We start from the raw sequence: 15,008 nt of genomic DNA, 5'->3' as shown, positions 1-15,008 counted from the left end.
CGCGGCAACCTAATCGTGGCTTCGCCCTCGCTGCGCGAGTGCGGCCATTTCGCTAACGCTCAATGGCCGGTTGGCAGGGTCACGGTCACGCGCTACTGGCCGCTGTCGCGGCCACGCGCTGTTTAGCCCGCGCAGCCTGCCCCTTCGGGGCAGGTGGAGGCGTACGTAACCCAAGAGCCGCGTCGCGCTTCTCTGGCAACAGACTTCAGCAACACCTGAGACAAAAAAAAAAGAAAAAAAAAAAAAAAGAAGCCACCAGCAGCGAGGTTCGAACCAACGTCCTCGCAGTTCCGAGCACGACACGCTAGCCGCTGCGCCACTGAGGCCAATCGGTTCGGTAGGTCTAACGGGCTGTATTTGTATTGCCACGCTGGACGTAACTTTTAAGAGACTTTATTCTTACGTCCAGACGTAACTGCAACGGCTCGTACCGTTACGTCTAGACGTAACGCTAGACACTCCCTTTCTCAAATAGTCAAGGCTTTCAGCAAGTGCCCCCCCCCCCCCCCACACACACACAAAGGTAGAGTTCGAAGGCGAACGGCACACAAACACAGCACACCAGGCAGAAGGCCTGGCCCGTTCAACTCATTTGCTCCGTCGCGCGGTAGAAAACACCACAGGACAGCGAATGCAAAAACTTACCTTGGCGTGGGTTGACACCGGCGTGAAGCGCACATGGCCTATGGCTGCCGATCAAGCTAGGGACAAGTGGAGCTAGGGGCGTTCTTTTCCTCAGTACCTAGGCCAGTGGCCATCTTCAGGGAGAAAAAGTGCCTAAAACGAGCGTTTCAGGCTCTACCGAATGGCGGCGCTGCGGTCGCTCCCTGTAGCGGCCACGAAAACAAATGTCGCGTTGTAGCTAGGGAAAGATCCGACGATTCCTCGGCCTTGTCCCCAGCCTTTACTTGCCTATGTTCTACTCGGTACCCTCACCTGTACCTCACCGCAGTCGCCGGCTTTGAGTTATGCCTTCTTTGCGTGTGCAGGAGTCGCCTTCACTTGAAAACATCCGTCGAGACCTGCACATTTAGTTTTGGTGGTTTTGACGCTGTGCGAATGGCTGAGGCTGTCTCTGCGATGCACTCTCAGCGCGTAGACTGTCGTTTTGTACGTTGGTGGTAACGACGTTTGCAGTGCCAACGCGGACCCTCAAGAATAGGGGTACGTATTCTGAAATTGTGAGATGCTTGGCATCAGTCACTGAAGGTTGTATTTTCTTTACATTTTAGAAGTTAGTTCTGCAACTGCAGCACGATGTGGCCCCCGTGGTGTATACGTCTTCAAAGTGCTGCCACGTTGCTCCAGCTCTGAAGACGCCGATGCAGAGCGCCAGATCAAGAAAACGCGCTTGCTGAACCGCAAGCTGACGGCTACGCTGAAACGCCTGCCGTGTGTTCGAATCTTAAACGCCGAGGTAAGTTTACGCTGACATACTGGTGCGCGCCGCTGAGGGAAATGCCGTACCGTCGTGGTCGGCACGCAGCTTTTTTAAAGAACTTTCTAGCCGCGCTAGTTGCTCATTGCTTGCGGTAAAGTGGTGCGGTAGAGGTCTTGCGGGTTAAAGTACTGACATGCCGACCACGACGGTATGGCATATCCGTATTGCTGCACGGTAAACCTGCACTGCCAACAGACCCGATTAAAGCGGTATGTAGATGCGTACCGTCCGCACCGCATTCTAACGAATTTTAAAACTTAGTTGTAAGTGCTCCTAGCAATTTTCTCCCGTGTATATGCGTTCATCTGAAATACCTGACTTGTTATTGACAAGGCGTTCACACGATGTTGAGATACAGGGAAAATACCGAAATGAAGGTGACAATGCACGTTAAGCAAATACAGTGAAAACGTGCACACCTTTTAGTGATCTTGCATGTGGCCATTATACACAGTGGAAAACAAGGCCTTGAAATTTATTTCTTTAAGACTGTGGGACAGTGAGGATGCTTTTCAGTATTTAGATTTAGCGGAGTGAGGCAACGTGGTGCCATTTTTAGTAGAGGCATTTGAGAATACATGGCTTGCATGTGCCGTCACATGAGCTGGCTCGTATGTTAGAGACAATGTTGATAAACCATTCCAATGTCCGTGGAATGGTTCATCAACAATGGCAGTGGTAGTGACACAAGCATCCTAGCCTTTCTCACCGAAGGCCACTAATAGAGTAAGACAGTGTTTTCAAGGCATGGGAAAAGAAATGTTTGACTGAAACATCAGTATGTGGTGATACCAAATTCAGAAAACCGCCAGTGTCTGCATCTTCTCAGTGACAACCAACTCACTATGACGTTGTTAGGTAACTTTTGTTACCCTTGAATAAATGAAAGCCCACAGGTCACTGCTATCTCGATCTGTTTCAGTGGACGAATGAAAACCTGTCGACGAAATGGGTTCATGTATGTGAGGTACCTTTTGAAAAGGCAACAATTCAAATTAACGTTTCAGAACCACTATAGGCCCCTTGTTCACAATAAAGAATGCGAAGAGGGTGATTATTTATGGCCTAGGTGCCAGTGGGTGCTGGTGTATATCCTGGGTAGGTCAACACATGTACAGCTAAAGTAAGTTGCACACATACCACATTTGAGATCAGATGTATAAAGATTTTCTTCATTGCGATTAGAGCAGTGGTGTCCAAATTAATCGCTTGGTTAGTAATGAATAATTATCCACCAGTGTTTGAGCATATCTTGCCTTTCTCAAGGCACTTTTTATGGTGTTTTGTTTGTTTGAACTTTTCGTTCCACTAATGTAGGATGTGTCACAGTTCACGCATTTTGTGGGTAACCTCCTGGAAACTATTTGTCTAAGGAGCACTTTGATTCTTTGGGAGGACAAACGGGAACAGCAAAAGTATGTGGGCATCCCATGGTGCAGGGAATAAGCGAGTCACTTGCAAGATTTTTTTACACTAATTGTGTGAGAATTTCCCAGATGCCAAAAAACTAGGTAACATGACAGCTCACACATGTTAAAGACCTCTTGGAGCAATAAAAGTTACCAGGGGTAATCTACAAAATTCCACGCATGAACTTTTATACGACTTATATCAGTGAGACTAGAAACCTCAAACGAAGTTCATCGTCAACAAACAGTGCAGCAGTGTACAATAGACAAAGAAGGGAACGGTTGTCTTTGTTCCTTTCTTTGTCTGTTGTCCACTCCTACACTTTTTGTTGAAGATGGATTAGCAACTAGCCCAATCTCAAAGCTTGCCTCAGATGAAGGATTCAACACCAATATTCACACTCGTTCAGAGCTTTGGCAATTTTAGAGCCCTGTAAAAGCCGTTTATTCATCAATAGAGAGCCATTGGGTGTTTCCCAATATGCCTTACAAGTTTGCCATTGAAAGTTCTGTCTACGTTAATGCAACAGCTTAAACATAATAATTCTAAGTTAGAAACACAGACAACTGGCTAGAACGTGCTATCATATCCTAGTGGAAATGGAAGGACCGTAAATTATAGTGATAGAACCTAGCACACTTCTTGCAGTTTCAACAGGATTTGCATTTTTAAAATGTGTTTCAATGTTGCAAAAACCGGTTTGTTGTGCAGCCTGGTGGACAGGCCTTCATACTGTGCAAAGGAGCCATTCGGATTGCTGTACAGTCTTCTGTTCTTTACATGCACCATAATTCTTGCTTGATATTACAATCTATATTATTAGGCATCCCCACTTTATTCTATGCTTTTTATAAGGCAAAAGGAGTGATTGCTGAGAGGCGGCTTTGCCATCACTGTGACTAAGGGAACTGGCAACCTGTGTCAAGCCGTGGTGCTTATGCGCAGTGCGTATACATGCTGAGTGCACAAACACGAACCACAGCAACAGGGGCTTTATAAGCACAATGTTGCTTTCTTATAGATAAGGCCTTGCTCGTTTGATGGCGTATTATTGCTATTGTGCTAAACTACCACTGTTTACAATATGTTGTGTGTATGACTGAATTGGTGCGTAAAATTGTGATAAAAATTTCGAGCCATTCCATTTTGTGAAGGCAGGTTACCAGTGAAGCTGTCTAGCACATAACACAAAAATATGAACAAATGTATGAACTCGTTTCTTGTTATGATTGGTGGTAAATGTGATGAAAGGTACACACACACACACTTGTTGTCTTGATCGGTGGATCATTATTTTTTGGTCATGGTGATGACGACGGCCTTATTGTTGCTATGATGCGCAATGATCAACTTGGTTACAACCTTGCACATGTTCTTAGCCAGAGTCTTATCTATGCCTGTCTGGTGGTGAGAGGTGCGGTTTGTACAAATTGTGTCGCACAGGAAGCCAAAGCATTCTAACACAAATTGCATAACTACAGCGGTTTGTTTTTGTGTTTTATATTTTTTCAAATTAGAGGGTAAAAATTGGGTGCTATTTTTCAAGCTGATAATTTGAGAGAAATCACATTTTTCGTGGAACCATCATTGAACTGCATGTTTTTGGGGGGGTTTAGTTTAGAAATGCTACATGAAATACATTTACACAAATTGATAAGTCAAAAGGACAGTAAAGAGCCTTGATAACATCTAGGAAAAGACACATTTAATTCACAAAAAGCTGATCACCGATTTTTACGCGTCCTTGTTAACGTACATTGCCATTTGCATGTGCAGCATGTTGGTCTTCATTCGAGAGCTGTCTCACCTTTGGATGTACAGAGGCATCCACTTCCACCTTGAGCACCGCACCGTGCAGCCAACGCTCCGCGGAGCGTCTCTCCCGGGCGGCTGGGGCACGCAAGCGCAGTGACAACTGTAGGTGGTGCCTTCGCCGCGTCGTCTGCTAAAGCGCAGCGGCTCCGCCCAATCGCGCTTGCTCTTCGATGAAGGTAACTTAATCTCATGGAAATCGAGAAGCGCAGCGACTGCGCCTCGTTCCGCACTGCTTTTTCTCCTACTGTTTTCTTTTTCTGCATGCGATCTTAAAAGTAATAAACCTTGGCCCGTGCATGAGTGAGATCGCAAGCCGGGCTGGCACTCCCGCAACTAAGCTACTCAGATGCTTTGTGCCGTACAGTTAGAATATTCCCGCTACTCACACGGTTGTTTTCATCAGCTGAAAGTTTGGCGACACAAAGTCGACAATAAAAAAATATAAGTTTGCGCTGTGAATTGAAGGCTCACGGAAAACTTTCTGCTTCGTGCTAAAGTTTTGAGCCAAGAAATATATAAAGCGATACGCGGTGCTTTGGGTCACCTAGCAATAAAAAGGGAGTCAAGCTTTATTCAGCGCCTGCTTACAGAAGTAATCATTTGTCAGCGGCGCTTCTTTGGTGAACTGATTGCGTGATATGAGTTCAGCTGAAAACTCTATTAGAATGCTTCTTCATTTTTCTGCATGAATGGTACGAATAAGCATGGTTGCACATGAGTAGCAAATTAGGGCGGCGTATTGGCGAGTTAAATTCGCTAGCGCATGAAGGCAGCAGTGCTGATAACACCTGAATGTAATGTAACTTCTCTGAAATTGGCAAATTGCTCACATCCTTTGTTTTCAGGCGAGTAACAATCCAAACTTTCGCACATTTAAAGCTGTTATGTCAGACCTTACCATGCATTTATCGCCAATTTTGCGGCGCCTAGCTTTGAAGCTGATCAAAAACATTTGCGTGAGCAGCGGGAACATTCTGGCTACTGGGCTCAAAGGAGCTGAGTTGCTTAGTTGTAGGAGTTCAAGCGCTGGCTGTGAAAGTTTACTCATGCACGGACCGAGGTTTATTGGTTGTGAGATCGCATCCAGAAATGAAAGAAAACACTAGCAGCAAAAGCTAGACTGAACAAGGTGCAGTCGCTTCGCTTCTTCTGAACCGTGCCGGATGCTGGATTTGCATGCGCATAGCAAGAGCGAAGTTAGCTTCACCGCAAAGCAAGTACAATTCGGCAGAGCTGCCGCGCTTTAGCAGACGACGCGGCGAAGGCTCCGCCTAGAGCTGTCACTGCGCATACGCGCTAGTTACCCAAGCAACCAAGAGAGGCGCTCCGCGGAGTGCTGGTCGCACGGTGCGGTGTTCAAGGTGGAAGTGGACGACTCTGTACCTCAGCTGAAAGAACCCTCTCAACATCACAGCTTTCATTAGCTATAGTCGGGCACAACTTTAGAAGGCAGCGGCACTTTCCCCTCAAAGGCGGATGCATACGAGCCTCCACCAATAGGCGCGCACTTCAGGTGACGTCATGAGCCGGACGGCCGGTGACCCCGCCGACGGAGAACATGCCTAACATGCCTAGCGGGACTATTTCTTTAGACAGCGGAGGCAATTGGCTGCTGCGCTTCGGTCATCTGGGCGGGGCCTCTCCTGTCTTCTAAAGTTGTACCCCGACTATAGGCACAGCAATGTCATTGCAGCATTTGCTGGCCTCGGGTAGTGAGCAGCAGAGTCATGCCAATATTCAGTGAGTTCAGCAGCTGGTTAGTGTGGATTGCTTCCAGCAAGTACTGGTTGCACTTGTGAAGTGAATTCATGTTTTAGTCTCTAAAATGAAGGTAGGTCAGTTGCTATGAAATGACTGTCTCAGCAGACAAGAGTCTCTTGCAATGGATTCAATACTGCTTGCAATTTCCATAACGTTAGGTGGTTTTCACCTTTGTTTGAGACGTTCCGTTTAACAGTGCAGTACCATTCTGTGGAGAGTTTTGTGCAAAACTCCACGCAGCATCTTTTCACTAATGTGGTGCTGCTGTTGGGTTACGTAGACAAAAGCGGGTTTTACCAGTCATTGTTGAAAGCTCGCCGACCATCTGCGGATGATGGAGGATTTTAGCAAGTTTTGAAGGCGTCCGGACGGTTGCTTGTATCTGTGTGCGAGAGCAGACAATGCAGCACTGCATGTGTCACAACTTTGTGGGTAGCACTTGTTCTAGCTTCCTACACGGTGATGTCGGTGTCCAACTTGTCGCCCAGAAACAGAAACCGAAAGTCGTTCATACAAATAAGGCGATGTGAAATAGTTTCGAGAGAATACATGAATTTGGGAGTGTGTCTCATGCTTCCTAGATCAATAGAAATGTTTGCAACAAAGAATGCACAAGCCATAAATTTGATGGCACCACCCCTTTAAGTGGTTGTGTGTGAACTTGACGTCAATTTGGACACTTTGGTGGCTTTGTAACTCCTATCTAACAAAAATAATGCAACATGTTTTTAGAGATTAAGTTAGAGCACGTGCTTGGCTTTAATTCTGGGGAGTTTAAAGAAAATTGAAGATGGCTTTTTTTTAAACTGAATTTCGAAGTATTTTATTTTTAGAGACGTTTCTTACCATATGCATTTATGGTTTGCGTCTGACATCATCCTCGGCAATCATACTTAGCACAATGGTTAACCTAATGCGTGGCAAATCTCTGGAAAATTTGGGAAATTTCGAGTATTATAGACGCGGAGTGAAAAAATCTGAAATTAGAGCATTATTGAGCAATGGGTGCCGTATTTGCAACTTCTTTTGCATAAGTTATGGGCAACAGAACTGCAACATAACATTTTATAAATGCACGTTACTCACAGTAAGCCAAGAAAAATTGACTCGCAGCTGCAATAATTTCTTTGTAGGATCTCGTCAAAATCGTATTTTCGGGAAATTCGCGAAAAGCAGTTCTGCTGAGTGAAGACTTCCGTCCAAATTTTTTGACTTAGGCAAATTTTTTTTTTTCGCAAAACTAACATTGGTTTCGTGGCCCTAGGGACTCATACAGCAAAATATTTTTTTTTTTCAGCGAAATTAAAGGGGTCCACAGACATGCACCGATGTTATCTGAATACACTCTATCTGCTACAAAGTAGTAATCTTCATGTTTGCTCATGGAATCTTTATGAAATCGGAAAAAATGTGGAACTAGCTGTACATTTGGTAATTTGCCCTACCTGCACGCTGTGGCACATAGGCTATACATAGGCAGCCCCACTGATGCTTTTTTTAGTGTGAGCAATGGGGCCATAGTGGTCCCGAAGCATCAATTTTATGTACTTTTAAAAAATTTGAGGCGCATTCTAATATGTTAATCTGGTACCTTCCCCATCTGACAAGTTTTTATCAGACTTTTGACTATGTAGTGAAGTGTACATCACAGGCTTGCTGTGTCAAAATTCTTCTATTATCCGCACCAGGCTCTCTCCTCTAACACTGTTGTCTTTCACATATGAGCATTGGATGCTTGCACGTGTTCTCCATGTATGGCAGGCTGAAATATTCATATTTATTTTCGTTGGCTGCTGCTTCCTTGCGTTAGTGTCAAAGCAGTTGGGGCATTATACAAATGTGCAGGCAACCATTAATTGAATCTGAAATGCATGTGCCGTATTTACTCGAATCTAAGCTGATGTTTTTTATAAAAAACAATGTGCGAAAGTGGGGGGTTGGCTTAGATTCGAGTACCATGATTAAGTTTTTTTTTTTTCTGGCCTTGCGAATTTCGAGTGTCGGCCTACAATCGAGAGCGGCCTAGGTTCGAGTAAGTACGGTACATATTCTAGTACTGTCACTATAGCTTCAGTGGTGGTTGGTCAGCTTTCAGTAGTGATTCATCGCAATGGTGGATGCAGGGTGTCGGAACGAAATGTTTTTCGTTTCAGTTTTAGTTTCGTTCCACCGAAAAAAGTTCCGTTTCTGTTCCGGAACTAAAAAAATAATGTTTTGTAACGGTTCTTATTTTTATGCGAAAATTGAAGGTAAAGTAACGAATAAAACATAGGATTGTGGTGAAACTTGCGCTCCTCTTAAGAACGTGGGACGGGTAAAACACGTTCTTCCCGCATTCTTCAGAGGAGCGCAAGTAACTGTACGACGAATTGCTACAGACTAGCGCGAGCTATGTGGGGTGTCGTGGCTGTGGCTGGCCCAGAAACCCGTCAGGGAGGAGACCAAGACAAACAGCAACCATCTTTACTCCAGCCGAGTCATCAGGCCACAACTGCGAGCTGCGAGCGTGGCCATCGTCGTTTTCTCTTCTACGGACGCGCGCTTGCAGCCGCCAGCTTTTAATTACTTGTCTATAACTTATAGCAAGGAAGAACCAGAGGTCAGCAACAGGAAAGAGCAGGCAACCACAAACGGTGGCAGCAAGGCGGCTGCCACGACGACTGCTAACCCGAAAATGGATGCGGCAGCCCCCAGGTTGCCACGGACAACACCGGGACCTTGGTTACGTGGTGGACGAACTGTGCCGCGTGTGGTCGTGCATGCCACGTGCTGTCCGCTGTGGCCAAGGCTAGCGGCTACTGCGCCCTCCTCCCCAGTTTCACCGGAGGGGAGGGGGCAGTATAGAAGCGGTGGCTGCGAGCGTGCGGGGTCAGAAGAAGCAGAATGATGAGCGATGGTGCGCTCGCAGCTCGCACTCAGCAGCCACTGGCAGCGGGCAGTTGCGGCCGAGGCTCGGCAGAGTAAAGATGGTTGCTGGTCTGTCTTGGTCTCGTCCCTGAGGGGCTTCTGGGCCAGCCACACAAAACCCCAAAACTAGCACCCTTCCAAGTTACTGTATTTAAATTTCTCAAAAGTGAATTACGAATTTTCTGAGCAGGTTCTATGTTTTGTGTCAAGGGAGTGAGCATTTTCTCAGAAGCAGCCCGTCATCGAGGGTGCAAGACCGCTGTTCTGATAAAACAAACTTCAGCACCGAGAATGCCCTCTCCACACTAGTGTGACTGGCACACGAAAGTCCACTTGCATTAATATAAACAGCTCTGGTTGCCACTCTTTTCATTTTTCATAAAATTTGAACATCTTTACTTTGGAATTCTTGCATGAGATAAGCGCTAACACTATACCCTGACATATGTATTATTGCTCACGTTGCATGACCTCGGTTGTTCCAGGTCACCAAGTTTTCCCGGGAACTGAAAACTGATAAAAAATATTTCGGTTTCACTCTGGAACGAAATAATAGATAACGTTTGTTATTTTCGTTCCGGCCAAAAATATCTTGTTTTTGTTTTTGGTTTTAGTTCCGTTCCGACACACGGGGTGGATGGCTATGTAATTTCAAGCTGTGATATTGGTGCAAGCCACATATACAGGGGCAATGCAAACATTCAAAGGAGCGTGTATTGATTTCAAAAGTTCCGGCTGAGCCCCATCTAGCAGTGAAAAATTTTCACATTGCAGCATACTAGCAACACGTTATGTTGCCAAATTTTTCCATTATCTTATGAAACTGTAGGCTGTGGTCCCATGTTGTTCACTTCCCTTTCTTTTTGTTTAGTGACTTCAGTTGATCTGCAAGTTCTTTCTTGTCTCAATGCATCACATTTTTCCTAATTGCACTAATTTTTTTTGTTCCTACAGCATCGGTTTCTCAATTCCTCGAAAGAGCCACGACGTGCGCTCTTAGCAATTGATGGGTACCATGTGCACAGAGGCCAAGGGATCGATCAGCTGGCCAAAAATCGTCAGTTCTCTTGCCCGTGACTTCGGACCTGGAGTGAAGTCACATGGACACAGCGAGCTGGGTATCTGCTACAGGCTGCTGAAGTGCAGCCACTGCAACACAAAAGGCCACGAAGTCCTGCGAGTGCAGCAAATTCCTTCGCCTACCTTCCCAACATGAACCAAGACTGCTTTAGATCATCTTATGTGTAAAGCAGCACACAAAAACAAGACATGAAAGGAGGAATACAATTGAACAGGCCAACCACTGCACTTGCAATTAGCTTATTTTGAAGGGAAAAAAAGGAGGGGGTAATACACATATGCACAAGTGCACAACATTCAAATTTTTTAAGCACCGTTATGAGCAAAAGTCATTGTTGCATGTGGTGCACTTGTGGGTATGTACTATATACATATTTTTTAAAAGAATAAACTAGTGGCAAGTGCAACAGTTGTCCTGTTGAATCATATTAATCCTCTTGTGTCTTTTTTCTGTGCGCTGCTTTACATGTTCAGATGCTCTGTCACCAATTCACCCGACTTTCAACCTTACTGAAACTTGGCAAATGCTGCCTGCCATGAAACGGCCCTTTTCAGGGCCACCCATGTGTTGTCCGGCTGGTTGCGAATGCTCCCAACTGTTACCCAGATAGCCTCCTTGAAACTTGAGAGGAGTTGTGCGGCGCATGTTGACTCTGCTGGCTGTATATTACTTTTGTATAATTAAGATTGTGCCACAGGGTCTTTCAATTGAAAGTAATACATATAGCATGACCTTGCATTAATTATCTTTCATAAATGCTAATCACTACTCGAACAAATCGAGAACGTTTCTGTATTGCAGCAAATAAATGTAGAAATTGCATATGTCATCACACCTTTATTGCCCAAAAAATTGCATTTATTGCACATTCATCAAGCAAGTGACCTATGCAGGACACTATCTCTGCAAGCTCAGATGTGCACGCGCAGGCCTTGCATTTATGGCTTTGCTATCTCGGCAGCCCTCTGTTCTATTGCTACCTGTGAATGTGCCAAGCAGATTGGTCTGAACGGCATCACAAGTAGCTAAACACATTTTAGAGCGCAATGAACTGGGCTAGTTGGTACTACTTCATTATGTCACAGTGCGAGGAAAGAAGCCAAGGCACACAGTGCTGTGTCCCAGCTTTTTCCTCGTTCTGGGAGCACTGGAACAATGAACATTTGAGAACATTCACTTGGAGCTCCTACCATCACATTTGGCTACATGCTCCAAGCCCAGCTCGTCCAGACATGATTCAAGGCATCACAGTTGTGTTCGCATACATCATCTGTGTAGAGAACAAGTTATTTTGAATTGAAAAATGGCCATCCACCTGTTTTGTACAAGGCTACCAGGAAATCCATACTGATTTCTCAGAAAGGAAGACAAAAAATTCGTACTGTTCCTGGGCTCAAGCCTGGAACCAACACCTTTCCAGGGCTGTTTCTCTACAACTGAGATAGCCAGTAGGCTAGCAATGGGCAGTGTAAGGGCCAATTAGTTGAAAAGTCAAAGCACACAGAATGTGGCAAATGGGTCCTGTGGAAACGTGCAGCAGCTTTTAGCAGAAGATTCTGCGTTAATATCTATTTATGAAAATCAAACTTGAAAGAAAAAACATTACTTGCAGCTGGTTATAAGCTACTTATACCTACTGTGCTTTCCACAGAACTCATTTGTCATATTCAGTGTCCATGCGCTTCAAACTGAATTTGCCCTCGCACTTTGATTACTAGCATACTGGTTAGCTTAAATGGTAGAGCGACCACCCCGAAAAAAAGTCGTTCTCGAGTTCAAACTGTGGACCATGTCAAATTTTTCGCCAACTAAAATGCTGTTCTTTATGAGAAATCCATATGAATTTTATCGTAGCTTTGTGCAACAAATGGGAGTGGATGGCCATTTTTACATTCATAACCCTTTCTATGTTGTGCAAAACTCCGCTGTTATAAACGAGTCATTTTCTAGCAGCCAACAGCACATCATAGTGTTTGTAGATCTGGAGTGCTTCCCAATACGGACCACTGAGAATGGCACAGTTGCATTGTGGGGCAAAAGTATATGGACAGTTTGTGCCACTGAGCAAGCTTATGTTATGAGGCCCAGCAGCACATAGTGCTGGCATTGTTGACATAGTTCCTTGAAAGGCAGTGGGGGTTAACATAGGCTGAAGTTGAGGCATCTCCGTTGTAGTGCAGACAAAACGGGTGCGGATAGTTCGTTCATGCTACTGAGAGAAAGTAACGGAAGACATGGCAGCAACACACAATGCCGTTTATGAGTTTGCAAGGCAGGCCAACTGCACCAAGGCGGATGAACTGCAAACAAGAGAGCCACATGGTGTTTCTAAGTGTCAGGCTGTACGTCACGAAAATTTAGCTCAAGAAAGTGAGCCCATAGTGTGCACTATAGGTGACCGCATCTGTTTGTATATAACATGGCAAATAAGCTGATTGGTACAAACTGAGTGAGAAGAGTTTAGCAAGAGTTTCATGCCACGTCTTGAATGTGCTTGAAAAAGTGCGTGAGCCAACATGTTAATAGGCTGCTATCGAACAATGTATCTAGTTTTTCTTTTCTAGTAAGACCTGTATATCCAAAAGTTGGCCTCCCAGACAAATGTATTATGGGTGTCATACTGTCAATTTTGATCACGATGGGACCTGACTGGGTAGAATTTCTCTACTGTGATTATTTACTGTATGCAAGTTGCAGAAACGAGTCAATCACTGTTGAGAAATTTGACCCTGATTGGGCTTAATTGCGATCAGCAGTGCACCATGTGACAACGGTATCATCCGAGTTAGTTTCTAAGTATGGTCTACATCCAAGCCGTGGATGGATCAACCTGTAAACCTAAAGCGGCGGCACTTACGACTGCAGTTTCGCAAAGTCGTACTCTGTCTTGCTGCAGCTTTTAGCACACCATTCTTTCTATAACTGTTTGAGACGCTTTGTATACAACTGTCTACATCACATGTTTTTGCTAGTCGTGTTGACTAGTGGCTAAGAAAGAACAAGATACATTTAAGAGTGGATAAATTGAACCTCCTGTGTAATAGATCTGTTTTCAACTTCATTTTGCAGTGTACTGTTAAATATAGTCAATTAGCAGAAGGCACTACCATGTTTGATGTTCCGCTTTTTCCAAGTCACCTAAAAAGTATAATTTATCTTTGCTCGAAATGATCATAACCAAAAAAAGAAAAATTAGTACTGTATTTCTAGCCTGAGATTTCATTCTATTTTTGCAAAAAGCAGAACATGAATGACTTCAGGTTCAATGCAATTGCAGTTTAATCAAGATTAGTTACTAAAAGCACATACATGACAATATTTTTGTTGCAACGTCGAGTCCCTTGAGATAATGTGCAACTCTGACGAATTACAGGCAGTTCTTCATAGATCGCGTCTGAAAGGGTTTAATGTAGTCGAATGAAAGCTCGCACTTGAATCGAAAGTTCAACCCGACTTGCAGCTCAGTGGTAGCAAGTTCTACTGTGCGTTTAGTTCTGATTTTTTTCTTTTTTTTTTTGCACGAAGTTATACAGAACACACCCTCAATTGGTGCGCTGCTGGCAGGCACTGATTAGTTACTGCATATGCTACCTTTAGGTAGCGTAGTCAGTAACTCTAGCACTGATAAGAAGAAATCAGCGTCTTTAGGTTTGAACTCTTCCAAAAACACCCCCTTTCGTGAAAACGAGCAAGTGTAGCGCAAGAATTTTCAAAAGCTTTACGTTGCGAGGGGTGTTGGACGTGAACAATTCTGTCTCATCAATAATGCAATGTCCTGATGCACTGACAGCGCAGAGGTCATCAAAAGCAAGCTATCGCTTCCATTATAGCACTAAAAGCGCCTTCAAAGCAAAGCTGTCAAATTGAAATCACGGTTTACATGTATGTACAAAAAAAAAAAAGGGGGGGGGGGGGGGGCAGTCATCGACGCCCATTAGCAAAGCAATATTTGTTCGCGGCAATACCTAGTACATCTGAATTTGCTGCTAGCATATGTGGTACCCGCGCGTTCATGCACGTTCACGATCGTGTCCCGATCATCGGAAATGATTTTCAGAGCTCGACTGGCTCGATACCACATCTAGCGCAAGTTAACGATCAAAGAGCTCGATACCTATCGAAAGCGCAGAGCATGACACTCATACAAAGCACAATGTTGAATTGGAAGTTGCATCGGAACGTGTATCTTACCAATGACCTCACCTGCTATGGCGGGCGAGCGGAGTCGAGTACGAATATCCACGGGTGAAAAAGGCACCACACCTTCACGTGTGAGAAGACATACCCTAAACTTCGATAGCGAGCGTTAATGTTAACATTACCGCGTACAAGAAACTAGCGAAAGAACAATTTACATCGCGCAAACGCTGCAAATTGCAAATAATCCGCCATTGCAGACGATGTCGATGTTGATCGAGCTCTCTCTGTCTGTATAAAGGATTCGCGCCGTAGCCAGAAAACGTGTGCAGATACCGCTGCAATAATAATAATAAGAATAATAATATAATAATAATAATAATAATAATAATAATAATAAATAATAATAATAATAATAATAATAATAATAATAACAATAATAATCTAAGCATCATA

The 15,008-nt window shown here is 44.4% G+C and overlaps 2 long non-coding RNA genes across 3 annotated transcripts; one reads left to right on the top strand and one right to left on the bottom strand.

Moving 5' to 3' along the window:
* Nucleotides 1-926: 926 nt before the first annotated feature.
* LOC125758959 (uncharacterized) lies at nucleotides 927-10,382 on the top strand. The gene is made up of 3 exons (XR_007416498.1): nucleotides 927-1,164; nucleotides 1,233-1,417; nucleotides 10,289-10,382. It is a non-coding gene; the product is annotated as an uncharacterized LOC125758959 (long non-coding RNA).
* Nucleotides 10,383-11,232: 850 nt separating this feature from the next.
* Nucleotides 11,233-14,707, bottom strand: LOC125758961 (uncharacterized). 2 transcript variants are annotated; one of them, XR_007416501.1, is made up of 2 exons: nucleotides 14,607-14,707; nucleotides 11,233-12,715 (listed from the first exon to the last, which is right to left on the bottom strand). It is a non-coding gene; the product is annotated as an uncharacterized LOC125758961 (long non-coding RNA). The 2 variants fall into 2 exon arrangements; XR_007416500.1 differs by having other exon boundaries at nucleotides 14,619-14,706.
* Nucleotides 14,708-15,008: the final 301 nt, after the last annotated feature.

This window comes from Rhipicephalus sanguineus, chromosome 6 (assembly GCF_013339695.2).
Source record: "Rhipicephalus sanguineus isolate Rsan-2018 chromosome 6, BIME_Rsan_1.4, whole genome shotgun sequence".
Lineage (NCBI taxonomy): Eukaryota > Metazoa > Arthropoda > Arachnida > Ixodida > Ixodidae > Rhipicephalus > Rhipicephalus sanguineus.
The sequence above is the reverse complement of the archived record's forward strand: the minus strand, read 5'-3'. Positions and strand labels throughout refer to the sequence as shown.